At 43.1% G+C, this 15,020-nt stretch overlaps 1 protein-coding gene across 3 annotated transcripts in view; it reads left to right on the forward strand.

Moving 5' to 3' along the window:
• Positions 1-805: 805 nt before the first annotated feature.
• The window catches only part of cdh11 (cadherin 11, type 2, OB-cadherin (osteoblast)), a 195,849-nt gene continuing 181,634 nt past the window's right edge, over positions 806-15,020 (forward strand). For all 3 annotated transcript variants that reach the window (XM_068049075.1, XM_068049074.1, XM_068049076.1), the window contains exons 1-2: positions 806-945; positions 1,086-1,335. The gene's annotated coding sequence lies outside the window, so the exon portion shown is untranslated. The remainder of the gene's footprint in view (positions 946-1,085; positions 1,336-15,020) is intronic.

The following is a 15,020-nucleotide window of genomic DNA, read 5'->3' on the forward strand; positions in this document are numbered from 1 at the left end:
TGGGACTTGAACTCCCGCTCTCTGGATTACTAGTCCAGGATGGGATACTACTGAAAAATTAACATGATGGGAGCTTCTCCTGATGTCATCCATGCGATTTGATCATTGAATTTGAGGGTATAGGAACCAATGTTAAGTAAACCAGATAACTGGCCAAACTGGGAGGATTCTCCCGTTTGAAAGGAAATGTGGATTCACTTATAATGGACAAAAACAGCTCGCTGGATCTGTGCCCAGCCCTTTGTGCGTGTAGGGAGGGGGTTGCAATGAGAATGCATGACTAAAATTCCAAATTGGCATCGTGTGAATCAGCACAGCACTCCAGGCAAACAGATTCAGCCCAAGGAAGACTTAGAAAACATTTACAGCACACAGAAAGCAAAGATTCTTCGACAAAACATATGAGAGAGAGAAAAAACTTGCGATAGAAGTTCATGACACAGGCACTTTTAACGGATGTAATTTCAGAGATTCTCTCCTATTCCCCCCGACGAGAAGCCAGGCATGAATTGAGTTAAAGAGTAAGTGGGTTTGGTTATAATGGGCGAGAGTTAGTTTTGAATTTGAATCAATGCTGGAAAGAATTGCCTTGTCAAAGCAATGCCTGTCTGTGGCTTAATGCTCGTCAGCGGTCTTGTTTCTCGAATCAGAACTTGTCCCTTTCCTTTATCTCCTCCCCTTGTCCCAAAGACTTTTACTTCCCATCTTCACTGCAATTCGCGCGTGTGTGCACATGCATGTCTGTGTGTATGCGAATGTATCACCGTTTTCTCCCCCTTGCATCTTTCTGAATGCAGACAATGCAGACTCTCTGGAGAGAGAGAGAGAGGGGGGAAACTGCTTCCCTGCGTTTCATTGGCTGAGACTGTTGAACCCAATTTAAGATCATTGAGAAAGATAGATGGAGAGAGGGAAACTGCTTCACATCTCTACTCGCAAAACCAGGTTAGTCTGGTCACTGGCTCGGTGCAATTTCTTCTGCTGTTAAGACGTGTGTCTGTGTGTGTGGGAGGGGAGGTTGTGTGGACCTCCCTTTCTTGAAGCTACCCTCATCCCTCTATCTTACTCTTTCTCCTTCTCTCCAGTCCGTTGCATTGAAGTGTCACCCCCAAGACAGCGAGTGCAGTTGTTGCGTTTGCGCGCTTGTAGGAGAATTTTAACACAAAAAAACCCCACCAGAAAATGCATCTGCTCTACTCGGTTATGTGAACACGTTCCAGCATATCGTCACGAAAAGCCAGAGAGAGACATCCCATGCAGTTGTTAATGAGGGTTTGCTGACTGCTTTTTATACATTCAGCTGACAGTGAGAAACTGACTCGATCTCTTTTTAAGGTAGGCTCTGGGATTTTTATTGTCAATTTCCTGCCAGTTTCCGTCGTGTGTACACTGAGTTATTTTGCAATGCTTTGTTAATATTATAATCTGTATGGGTTTGTTTTTGGAGGAGGGGCACCGTTATACACATAGAGAATTTATTTTTGGTGATTGAAAATTTTTCCCGTCTCCCCCCCCCCCCCCCCCCATCTCCCCTCGCTGATCAAAACAATTCAAGGAGTCTTCTGTGATCACAACATGACATGAAACCCAATTGTGTTTTTTTATATATATTTAAAAACAAGGGACATGTTAGTCCCTCAGCCAATTTCATTTCATGATTAATCGATCCGCGAATATAGCTGAATATTTAGCAGCCGGGCTGAACCCGGCGTAACAGTACCGGGACCCTGTGCATGAAACAGGGATTATGTTGCAATGTGAAAAGATTGGATTTAACATATATATATCAAATTTACCAAATCTTCAAATGCAGTCATTTCTTGTGGGGTGTGCGGAGGGAAACGATGTAGTTGACACATTAAAGGATTAATTGTGTATGGGTAAACTGCAGTTTATGTGTTCGATTAGTTGTTTGGGGAATAGAGCTATTGGGTTGAACAATCTTTTAACTTCAAGTGAGAATAATCGATTACTATTGTGGAGTGCAGCCAACGCGAATGCTAAGTTGGGAACCCTTTAATTACCCCGATAAAAACCGACTGATAAATAATATCTACAATTACCAATAAATTGAGTGAAGGTTTGCGAGCTATTCCTGTGTGTGAATTTTGAACAGAAAGGGTTGAGTCAAGAGAAATAATTTTTTGGTTAAATGCCAAATTAAGATCTTAGAAATGGTTAAAAAAAAGGTTAAACATTAAGGGGGAAAGTAATACACGGGGAAATATAGCGAGATTAAGCAAATAAAGCAGACTAATTGCTTGAGAAATTATGAATAAAAAGGTAAATTGGATGAAGAATAGGAAACAGATATATGAGGACCACACATTCATTGAACCTGTGTCTGAAAGCTGCGGAGACACTGGTAAATATTAGGGGAAAGGTGGCGAGGAGAAAGAATCGTTTGTAGGAGTGTGTAATAGAAAGATGTCGCAAAGTGTGAGAGGCAGGAGATAAAAATGAAGTGGATGTTTGTGAAATGGAATTGAGAGGGGGAGAGATACTTGTGAAAAAAGAGGTGGAGAGGAAAGGGGGAAAGGAAGAGAGAGAAAGAGTGTGAATGTGAATTGAGAATGCGTGAACAGAAAATTCACAATATACAAATGTGTCCGGGTGCTTTGAGAGCAAAAAAAAATGTTCTGTTGAAGAATTCGAATGCAATAGAGAGAAGTTAAAACGATGAATCTAGGAGCCATACATTAGAATGGGTTCAGCTTTTAAAGAGTACAGTAAATGACTTAAACCACAGAGAGGATCCTAATTCCGCTGCATTGTCACATAACTATTGTGTGCTGGGATGAGGAGCAAATCTGGAGATGTGACTACATTTACATCAAGACAGAGGTTTGATTATTAGGTTTGGGGGTGGAGGGGGGAGTTGGGAGTCCCTGTAAAATGGCACAAGACTCTATTGTGTTTGGAATTGGAAGCAGATCTCTCTCTCTCTCTCTCTCTCTGCGGTTACAACTCCAGCAGCAACAGCAGAAAAAAAAGCTGCAGAATCGGTCTGCTCTCGCTTGAACTGCATTTTAAAATGTTGACATAAGTGATGGTCTAGATCGAGTTAAAATGCCCCGAGAATAACAGGCTGCCGTCAAATGTTCACTAACCGGAACACTTGGGTCACATTGTATTGTTTATGCAGACCAGAGCAGGAATTTAACCAATTTTAAATAAATGGCTTGCAAAGTTAAACATAAATAAATCACTGCTCTCAGTCCTGCTCCAGTTTTTTAAAAAAAAATACTAACCTTGGATTGTATTTGAAAGTCTGGATTCAAAATGGTAGGAACATTACATTTCATATATATATCTAACTCAGGGTAGGGCTATGAGGGACTAATTGAATAGTTGTTTCAAAGAGCCTGCACGGGCATGAAGGGCCGAATGGCAACAACAAAAAAAACTTAAATGACAAGAACTAACGATAAACCCATTGGGAAGTGAATGTGTGCGGGGACATTGAATGGTGCGAGTGAAACTTTATCTCACTGAGAGCAGGTAAGGAAGAAAAGGGCACACTACAGAATATTTTGGACGGGGGTGGATGGGAGGGGGGTGGGGGGGGGGGGGGGGGGGTGGGGGAGTGGGGGTGGGGGGTGTAGTCTGTTGAAAGGTATTTTTGTGCAGTCACTTTAGACAGTAGTCACTAGAGGGCACAGTCACTCTATGAGACAGCAAAACCCAGGCAGAGCAGCCATCGGATCCTGAAGCACGTCTGTAATATCTAATGCTCGGGTAGTTTCTCCAGGATTGGCATGTTTCTGCTCAGTGCAAATCTACTACTGTCGCTGCGGTCGTCATCTCCCTAGTCTGCCCGTTTGCAGCATCTAAAATAAAAGTGCAGAGACAGAGAAACCCGTGTGTGTAATGTCTGTGCAAGGAATTGTTAGATCTCTGGAAAGAAACTGCATTAGAGAGTGAGGAAGAAAAAATCCCGAAACACATCTCAATCATTAGGTCGCCAGCACAAAATAATATATTTATTTGTTTCAAAAGATTTCCTTCCTTCCATATACTCTTTTTTTTCCTGTTGCTTTTTAACCAATCCTTTGCAATAGTTTCAGAACGAGCTAATTCTGATTTGAACGAAGATGTCCCCCGTTTAGTTTAGGTTACATGTCGACTTAATAAAATGCGGTTTCCCTGAACTATTCGGTTAGCTCGTAACAGGCGACGAGTGGTTGGTTTGGTGGCAGAGGTTTCTCGTCCTCCTGTGCATCACACGATTTCGGCTTCTATCCCCACGTCCTGAGTTAGTTGCCCATCGTCAGGGACACAGTGAGATGCTGAAATTGGCCTCTACTCTGGAATTTGGGAGGGTTTGTGTTCCCCTGACTCCTGCTCCAAACTCGGCGGATGTTGGAGAACCAGGGAAATCGGCTCAATAGTGATGCCTCCATTGTCGAATAGCAGCATCTAGATTCCCATACAGAATTACATAAATGCACAGCAGGGAAGGTTGCTACTTGGAATAGCCTATCTCTGTTGTCCCTTTGCTAGAACAATCCCACTGTTCTGATCTTTTTCTGGAGCTCCCTCTGCTTCAAGTATTTATCTTCTTTTTCTTCTTTGGCCTCCTTGTCTCGAGAGACAATGGGTAAGCACCTGGAGGTGGTCAGTGGTTTGTGAAGCAGCACCTGGAGTGGCTATGAAGGCCAATTCTAGAGTGACAGACTCTTCCACAGGCACTGCAGATAAAATTTATCTGCTGTTCTCTTAAAAGATGCAATGGCCTGGCTGTCTCAACCACTCTGCTTCAATATCACTCTGTGTAAAGCACTGTCTCACAATCTCCCTGCTCTCCATCTGAGTGACAACTTGAAATTGATGATCCCTCCTCACTGACTCACACAACTAGAGAGAATAGTCTTTCCATCTTCACACAATCGAAGCTCTTCATGATGTAAAAATAAACTTGAATTAAATCCTCCGCTCCAGTGGAAATTGTTCCAGTATGTCCAGTCGTGGAAGAATGGTCACTTGGTTACTGGTGCCCAGGGAAATATTCCCCAAGTAAAATTCAGCCCATCCCTCAGGAGAGAAAGGGGGACAATGGAATAAAGAATCTATTAGCCTTTATCTACAGGACTTGGAAGGTTAAGGATCTGATAACTTGGACACAGTTCATATCTTTCTATCTTTTTCATGAGATTTAATTTGGAGCAGTACAATAGCTCTCTGGTATGTTGCCTTGCAATGCACCTTACCATAATTAGGAACAGACTGGACCCATTCAGAGCTACGGTGACAGATCAAGCCTATAGGACCATAGGAATGTACAGGACTGAGAGAGATCATTGTGACCAGTGCTAAAGGTCAACACATTCCTATATACTATTGTCTGTCTTATCCCCTCAGTCCCACAATACCCTCAGTCTCTTATATCCCTCAGACCCTCACTATCCTGATCTCTCAAGCCTCAGTCCCGCCCTATCCTGATCTCTCAAGCCTCAGTCCCGCCCTATCCTGATCTCTCAAGCCTCAGTCCCGCCCTATCCTTGATCTCTCATTCCTCAGTCCCTGCCCTATCCTCGATCTCACAACCCTCAGTCCCACCCTATCCTCAATCTCACGACCCTCGGTCCCACAATATATTTTACACCCCAAAACCTCTACTGTTAAAATTCATGGCAAGTCAGATGTAGCAGCTGGTGGAAGTGAAAATAGTTCTCCTCGTAATGGAGAGTAGCATGGAGCTGTTCCAAGAGGCTTTACAGACCAGGTCATAACAGGTACTATCCACCTTGTCCTCATGCTGTAGTAGTTGTGGTACCAAGCTACCAACCCAAGGTTATAAATTCAAATCCCATCACTCTGAGTTGTGAAACTGAATTCAATTGTTGAGATGATGTACAAGGTAAATAAATTGAATAAAATCTGACAATTGTTCGAACTCAATGAGTTCACTAATGCCCTAACTGGTCTTGCTGGGACTTAGTCCACACCATGTGGTTGATTCTTAATTCCATTTGAAGTGATTTAGTAAGGCATCAAAGACTTGAGCTCAGTATCTAGGCCGACACTCCCAATGCAGTACTGAGGGAGTGCCACACTCTCAGAGATACCATCTTTCAGATAAGAGTTAAAACCAAAGCTCATCTGCCCTCTTGGGTGGACATAAAAGATTCCATAGTGTTAATTTGAAGAAGAGCAGGGGAGGTTTCCCAAGCCCAATATCTCTCTCTTGAACAAACATCACTAAGGCACAGATTATCTGGTCACTGTCATTGAACTGTAGAATAATACAGTACAGAAGGAGGCCATTCAGTTCATTGAGTCTGTGTTTGCTCTTTTGAAGAACAATCCAAATAGTACCACTGCATCCTGCAATTTTTTTCTCCTTTGAGCATTTATTCAATTCCCTTTTGAAGGCTATGATTGAATTGGTATCCACCGCACTCTCAGGCAGTGCATTCTAAATCCCAATCACTTGCATTAAAAAATTCTCATGTTGCCTCTGGTTCTTTTGCCAGTCATCATAAATATGTGCCCTCTGGCTATCAACTCTTCAGCCATTGGAAACAATGTTTTTTATCCACTCTATCTGAACCGTTCATGATTTTAAACACCTCTATCAAATCTCCTCTTAGTCATCTCTGGTCTAGGGAGAACAACACCAATCTCTCCATTCTATCCACGTAACATAGGAACAGAGGAGCAGGAGTAGGCCATTCAGCCCATCGACGTTGCTCCACCATTCAATACGATCATGGCTGATCATCCACGTCAATGCCTTTTCCCCACACTATCCCCATATCCCTTTATGTCATTGGTATTTAGAAAGCTGTCAATCTCTGCTTTAAACATACTCAATGACTGAGCTTCCACAGCCCTCTGGGGTAACGAATTCCAAAGATTCACAACCCTTTGAGTAAAGAAATTTCTCCTCATCTCTGTCCTAAATGATTTCCCCCTTATTTTGAAATTGTGTCCCCTGGTTCTAGACTCCCCAAACAGGGGAAACATTTTACCTGCATCTACCGTGTCTATCCCTTTAAGTATTTTGTAGGTTTCAATGAGATCACCTCTCGTACTTCGAAATTCTAGAGAATACAAGCCCAGTTTCTCCAATCTCTCTTCATAGGACAGTCCCACCATCCCAGGAACAAGTCTGGTGAACCTTCATTGCACTCTCTCTATGGCAATAATATCCTTCCTAAGGTCAGGCGAACAAAACTGCACACAGGACTCCAGGTGCAGTCTAACCATAGCTGTAATCCTTCATCCCTGAAACCATTCTAGTAAATCTTTTCTGCACCCTGTCCAAAGACTACACATCCTTCCTAAAGTGTGGTGCCCAGAATTGGACACAATACTCCACCTGGGATTGAACTAGTGATTTATAAAGCTTTCTGGCTTTTGTACTCTATGTCTCTATTTGTTAACCTGTCCTGTCACCTTCAAGGATTTGGGCACAATCCCCAGGTCTCTGTCTTTTTGCACCCCCTTTAAAATTGAACCATTTAACATGTATTGCCCCCCTCCCCCCACCGCCGCTTCCCCCCTCCCCACCCCCCAAAGATCAGATTGCTGTTTTTGGGAGGTTTTTTTTATTCATTCATGGGATGTGGGTATCGCTGGCTAGGCCAGCATTTATTGCCCATCCCTAATTGCCCTTGAGAAGGTGGTGGTGAGCTGCCTTCTTGAACCACTGCAGTCCATTTGGGGTAGGTACACCCACAGTGCTGTTAGGAAGGGAGTTCCAGGATTTTGACCCAGCGACAGTGAAGGAATGGCGATATAATTCCAAGTCAGGATGGTGTGTGACTTGGAGGGGAGCTTGCAGGTGGTGGTGTTCCCATGCATTTGCTGCCCTTGTCCTTTGAGGTGGTAGAGGTCGCGGGTTTGGAAGGTGCTGTTTAAGGAACCTTGGTGCATTGCTGCAGTGCATCTTGTGGATGGTACACACTGCTGCCACTGTGCGTTGTTGGTGGAGGGAGTGAATGTTTGTGGATGGGGTGCCAATCAAGCAGGCTGCTTTGTCCTGGATGGTGTCCAGCTTCTTGAGTGTTGTTGGAGCTGCACCAATCCAGGCAAGTGGAGAGTATTCCATCACACTCCTGACTTGTGCCTTGTAGATGGTGGACAGGCTTTGGAGAGTCAGGAGATGAGTTACTCAATGCAGGATTCCTAGCCTCTGACCTGCTCTTGTACCCACAGTATTTATATGGCTACTCCAGTTCAGTTTCTGGTCAATGGTAGCCCCTAGGATGTTGATAGTGGGGTTTCACCAATGCTAATGCCATTGAATGTCAAGGGGAGATGGTTAGTTTCTCTCTTGTAGGAGATGGTCATTGCCTGGCACTTGTGTGGTGCAAATGTTACTTGCCACTTATCAGCCCAAGCCTGGATATTGTCCAAGTCTTGCTGTATTTCTACATGGACTGCTTCAGTATCTGAAGAGTTGCGAATGGTGCTGAACATTGTGCAAACATCAGCGAACATCCCCACTTCTGACCTAATGATTGTAGGAAGGTCATTGATGAAGCAGTTGAAGATGGTTGGTTCTAGGACAGCTGTGAGCTGTCGCTTTTCCAATATTACAATAGTGACTGTACTCTTAAAAAGTAGTTGATTGCGCTGAGGTTCTGAAAGGTGCTATTGATTTCCAGTTGGGTTGATGGTAACAAATTGGCAATGAATGTGGCACTGGTGCCCATATGCATTTTGTTCTAGCCAAAGGCTACACTGGGGAGTGATCCAGCCCATTATATTCTAACCTTGAGATTCATGAGACCTGTGGTCTGGGGATAAAAATCACAACTTCTTACTTTTTAACGACTGCACTCTCTGAGATCTCTGTGCTCCTCCAATTCTGCCCATCTTGCACATTGCTCAGCCATTGGCAGCCGGGCTTTCAGCTGCCTGGACCCTGAGCACTGGAATACCACCCTGAACTTCTCCCCCTCGGTAACTTCCTATCCTCCTTCGAGACAAGCCTTAAAACCTACCTGTTGAAACAAAACTGTCCTAAGTGCAAGAACTTATATTTATATCATGCCATTAATGTAATCAAATGTCCCATTGACATCGAGCTACGCAAGCGATATTACAGCAGATGATAGTCAAAGAGAGAGGTTTCCAAGAAGAAAGAGTGGTAGATAGGTGGAGAGGTGTAGGGAGGGAATTCCAGAGTTAGCGCCTAGACAGCTGAAGGCACAGCCCCTGGTAGTAGATCAATTGAAATAAGGATGCTCAAGAGACCAGAATTAGATGAGCGCAGAGATTTGGGAGGGATGTGGAGCTGGAGGAGATTACAGAAGCAGGGATGGGCAAGGCCATGGAGAGATTTAAGATGAGAATTTTAAAATCAAGCTGTTGTTCGACTGGGAGCTAATGTAGGTCAGTGAGCACAGGTGTGACAGGTGAACATGGTGTGAATATGGACATGGCCAACAGAGTTTCGGATGACCTCAGGTTTGCGGTGGTTAGAATGTGGGAGACCAGCCAGAAGTGCATTGGTTAGTCAAGTCTAGAGGAAACAAAGGCACGAATGAAGGTTTCAGCAGCAGATGAACTGAGGCAGCGGCAAAGTCGGCCATGTCACAGAGGTGGAACTAGGTCTTAGTGATGGCACGGATATGTTGTTGGAAGGTCATCTTGGGGTCAAAATGGCACCAAGGTTTCAAACAGTCTGGTTTAGTCTTGGGCAGTTGCCAGGGACAGGGATGTTTTCAGTAGCTAGTGAGCAGAGTTGGGACCAAAGACAATGGCTTCAGTCTTCCCGATATTTAATTGGAGGAAATTTCTGCTCATCCAGTACTAGATGTCGGATAAGCAGTCTGATAATTTAACAACAGTGGAGGAGTTAAGAGAGGTAGTGGTTGAGGTAGATTTGGGTGTCACCAGCATACATCTGAAGACTAACGCTGTGCTTTTGGATAATGTAGATGAGAAACAGGAGGATGCCGTGGATCCTTGAGGGACACCAGAGATAACAGTGCGGGTACAGGAAGAGAAGCCATTACAAGTGATTCCCTGGCTGCAATTAGATAGATAAGAATGGAACCAGGTGAGAGCAGTCCCACCCAGCTGGACGACAGTGGAGAGCTGTTGGAGAAGAATGGTGTGGTCCAACGTGTCAAATATTGTAGACAGGTTCAAAAGGACGAGGAGGGAAGGTTTATCTTTGTCACAGTAACATAGAATGTCATTTAGGCCTTTGGTAAGATCTGTTTCGGTTCTGTGGCAGGGACGGAAATCTGATTGGAGGGATTCAAACATAGAGTTCCAGGGAAGGTGGGCACGGATTTGGGAGGCGATAACACATTTAAGGACTTTGAAGAGGAAAGAGAGGTTAGAGATAGAGATGTAGCAGTAGTTTGCAAGGACGGTGGGGTCAAGGGTTGTTTTTTTGAGGAGAGGGGTGATGACAGCAGATATAAAGAAGTGAGGGACAGTACATGAAGAGAGAGAACCATTAACAATATCGGCTAACTTGGGGAGCAGGACGGGAAGTTGGGTGGTCAGTGGTTTAGTGGGAATAGGATCGAGGGAGCAAAAGGTGGGTCTCATGGACAAGATGAGCTCAGAGGGCATGAAGGGAGATAGGAGAGAAACTGCAGAAAGATGCGAGTTCAGTACTTGGGAAGGGGTGAGCATTATAGTAAGTCTGACCTGGTGGGCTAATGGAATGCAGGGACACATCAGAGGCAGCTGATTGGATGGTCTCAACCTCAGAGACAAGACAAAGGAGTCCATGAGCTCCTTGCACTTTTTGTTGGAGGTGAGGGTGGAGGAGACAGGGAGACTGGTTTAAGAAGATGGTTTGCAATAGAGAAAAGAAAGTGGGGGTTAACTTTGTGCTCCAGGATGATCCTGAAATAGTGAGCAGTTTTAGCAGAGGAGGGGAGAACCCAATAGTTCTGGTGGTGAATGGTTAAACCAGCAATATGGTTGACTCTTAACTGCCCTCCGAAATGGCCTGGGAAGCCACTCAGTTGTCAAGGGAAATTAGGGTTGGGCAACAAATGGCCTTGCCAGTGACACCCAAAATCCCATGAATAAATAAAAAAAAGGTTTCCGCCACATCCGTTCAAGTCTTGTGCAGATGAGTGTCAAATTTTGTTTGTTAAGGCTCCTGTGAAGTGGCTTGGGACATTTGGCTTTATAAAGGCAAATTGTTGTTTTTGCTTCTCACTTCTCTCTCCATGTAAGTGAGATCCAATGCTTGAAAGATATGTATCAGGTAGAAACTGTCCTCCAGTACATAAAGGGATTTTAACCTCTTTCAACCTCAGAGCTGGAGCATGACGGACATTTTAAGCAAGGTTGCTATTACAGCAGCCCCAAGGCTTTGAAAGTGCCTTGGTTGCATTACTGGCTCTGTAATCCACAGTCCTGCAGTCCCCTGGCCTTGTACACTGGTGAATGGACAAAAACAACTGACAAAAGTGATACCAGAACTGAGGGGTTATAAAAATGAGAAAGGACTGAACAATCTGGAGCTCTCTTCTCCAGAAAAGAGAAGAATGAAAGATGACCTGATAGAGGTCATTCCAATTATCAAGGGTAGACGTAGAAAAGGTGCTTGCACTTATTGGGAGAGAGCAAAATTAGGGGTCATCAATATGAGATTGTCACTAATAAACTCAATACAGAACTCAGGAGAAACCTCTTTACCCAGACAGTGTGAAAATGTGGAACTCGCTACCAAAGGGAGTAGTTGAGGTGAATAGCAAAGATGCATTTAAAGGAAAGCTGGATAAGCACATGCGAAAAAGAAATAGAAGGATATGATGGTAGGGTGGAGGAGACTTGTGTGGAGCATAAACACCGGCCTAGACTAGTTGGGCCGAATAGCCTGTTTGAATGCTGTAAATTCCGTGTAATTCTATATAACATTCTGAACTGTGTGTTTGGAATACAAATAAGCTTTGCTGATCAGCTGCTTGTAACCTTTGCTTCGGAAAACATGAGGCTTAAGTTACCAAATACAACTACAGAAAAATACTGTGCACTTGGTTTTAAAAAAAAATACATCTGGCATCAACAAGCAAATCCAAGACACATTTGTATTCTCAACGTTAGATTGAAGGGCACAAGAGCCACCTATTTCTAGCGATTCCACATCTTCGCAATTGATTTGAAGGTCATTAACCACCTACGCCCCACTCCCACAGCCTGTACCCTCCCCCCCACCTCCAAAAAAAACACATAGACGACAATGGTTGACAGTTATAATGATGGGTGCAGTGTATCAAGCACTTAAAGCACAATCTTTGAAATAACACAAACAGCCTTCCACTGTGAAGTTAGAAACCGGAACAGGAGTCCTATAATGACAGCCCTTCATACTTCACCAGTTTGATTCATATCAGCAAGCATGTGCATTTGTGTATATATATATATATATATATATTATATATTATTATATATTATATATATTATATATATATATATGATTATGTTGATCAGAATCATCTCTGCTATTGCATAGGGAGTCAAAGTCAAATATAGTCTTAAGGTCAAGTAGGGCTGCTGGCAGCGGCTAATTGGACCAGGGTTCACAAATGTAATTGAATCCCTATTTTAAAATCTGCGACATTTGATTATATTTATAGTTACATTATAAATCCCAATGTCCAACCTTAATAATGAAAACTATATGTAAACATGTCATAGTGTAATTCCACTCTGCTGCCAGTGGTGGCACTGCAATACCTCCCTCAAGCCAAAGGTGCAATTAGAAGCTGACAGGTTTTACATGGGCAAATCCCATTATGAATTTAGATGTGAGAAGCGTTAATGGGAAAAGCTGTATGTATAGAACCAGCCAGGCATGCCTCAAACACTTGTTCAAGTTTGCAAAACTGTTAAACCACAAATGGTGCAGAGCCACACTTAACTTCTGGAGATTTGGAAACTGGCTGGACAGGAATGACAGAGTGAGCCTGTTTGTGCTATTTCAAAATAATAGCAGCCTCAGTTGATTCATGAATTTTATCAAATCCTTTTTTTGCATCAAACTTAACCCAAATTTTCCTTACAACAAAGGAAGAATATGCATTTATATAGTACCTTTCCTGACCTCAGGATGCTGCGCAGCACTTCACAACCAATCGAGTAATTTTTAGAAGTACATTCACAGGTGTAATATAGGAAAAACAGCAGTGCCTTGGGATGTTTTGCATCCATCTGAGAGGGCAGATGGGGCCTTGGTTTAATGACTCATTCAAAATGGAGCACCTCTGACAGTGTAGCAGTCCCTCACTGCTGTACTGGGAGTGTCAGCCCTAGATTTGGTGCTCAAGTCTCTGAAGTGGGGCTTAGAACCCATAACCTTCTTCCTTTGAGGCAAGAGTGCCACCAATTGTTGTAGATTTGAGTAAATTGGGTTTAAAACACTGATGAAATCTGTAGTTTTCACCTGGACTACAGTTGCATATAAGTTTCAGTTTTGAGATATGGGGTAGCTATTTTGATGTTGCACAGTAGTTAAGCCATCAGCAATGACTCAGTGGATAGTTTATCACCGCTTAGTTCAAAGGTCATGGGTTCAAGTCCCGCTCTAGAGACTTGAGCACACAATTTAGGCCCACGATCCCTGTGCAGTACCGGGGGGTGGGGGGGAGTGGGGTGCTTTTTGTTAAGATGTTAAAAAAAATCAAGGCACTATTTGCACTCTCAGGTGACAGACAGTAAAAGATTCCATGCCTACTACTTTGAAGAGCAGGGGAATTTTCCCCAGTGTCCTGATCAATATTTATCATTTAACCAACACAGAAAAGGATTACCTAGTCATTATCACATTGCTGCTTGTGGGAGCTTGCTGTGCATAAATTGGCTGCCGCGTTCCCTACATTACAACAGTGACATGCACTTCATTTGCTGTGAATCACTTTAGCACATCCCGAGGCTGTGAAAGGTGCTATGAAATTGCCAGTCTTTCTTTTTTAAAACTTAAATTATCATGCATTAGCTAAAGGAAAATGCCAGCAGTGATTTGGTTGTTAAAATAAGGCATGAATTTGAAATTGTACATCAGATCATACGCCAATGGTAGTCTGGTGACATGGCAGTAGTGTATACACATCTGTGCTTGTGGGCAGAGAGATTCTGATAATGGAGCAAGACACAATTATATGCATAAATCATATTTGTTTCTTATTTATCTGGTAGGGGGAGCTGGATGGGTTTATTATTACATAGAATTTAATAGCCCAGAAAAAGCTATTCAGCCCACCAGGTCTGTGCCAGTGTTTGTGATCAATATTAGCCTTTTCCTACCCTACTTTATCTACCCCTTCTCTTCTTTCCTCCCTCATGTTTTTATCCAGATTTCCCTTTAAATGCATCTATACTATTTGCCTCAACCACATTCTCACCACTCTCTCTGGGTAAAGAAACTTCTCCTGAATTCTCTATTGGATTTATCTTATATTTATGGTTCTTCATTTTGAACTCTTCCAGAAGTAGATACAACTTCTCTACGTCTACTCTATCAAACCTTTTCATAATTTTAAAGAGGTTTATCACATCACCCCTCAGTCTTCTCACTTCGAGAGAAAAGACCCCCAGGCTCTTCAGTGCATTTCTCGCAGTTATGGCATTTTATTTGTAACTAATTTTTACACTTTTTCAAGTGCTCCTGTTATGACTAGTTGAGAAAGGGGTGTCGGGTTCCCTTTCAGCCTTCACCTGGTCTTACTGTAACAGGGTTTAATTTTAAACACCATGATTTTAGCTCCCCCTTGGTGAATCCTTGTTCACCGCTTTCCAATTATAAGGCAAAGAAACCAGCACAAACAGGCTTTCTTAGGCTTAAAGAAGAAAAGTGAAATTTTATTAAACTTAAACTCTAATTCGGTTAACGCCTACATATACACGACGCGCCCAAGCTAACATGCATACACGATACACACATGCAAATAGAGGCAGAAAAGAGCAGAAGAAATAAAGTGGAAAAGTTTGAAGCAATATCTGAAGAGATTTTGTTATGGTTCTTCGCGTTCACTGTAGAGTCCTTGATTGTAGGGAGATCTTGTTTTTCATTGGGGCCCAATATTCTTCTTAAA

This window comes from Heterodontus francisci, chromosome 17, assembly GCF_036365525.1.
Source record: "Heterodontus francisci isolate sHetFra1 chromosome 17, sHetFra1.hap1, whole genome shotgun sequence".
NCBI lineage: Eukaryota > Metazoa > Chordata > Chondrichthyes > Heterodontiformes > Heterodontidae > Heterodontus > Heterodontus francisci.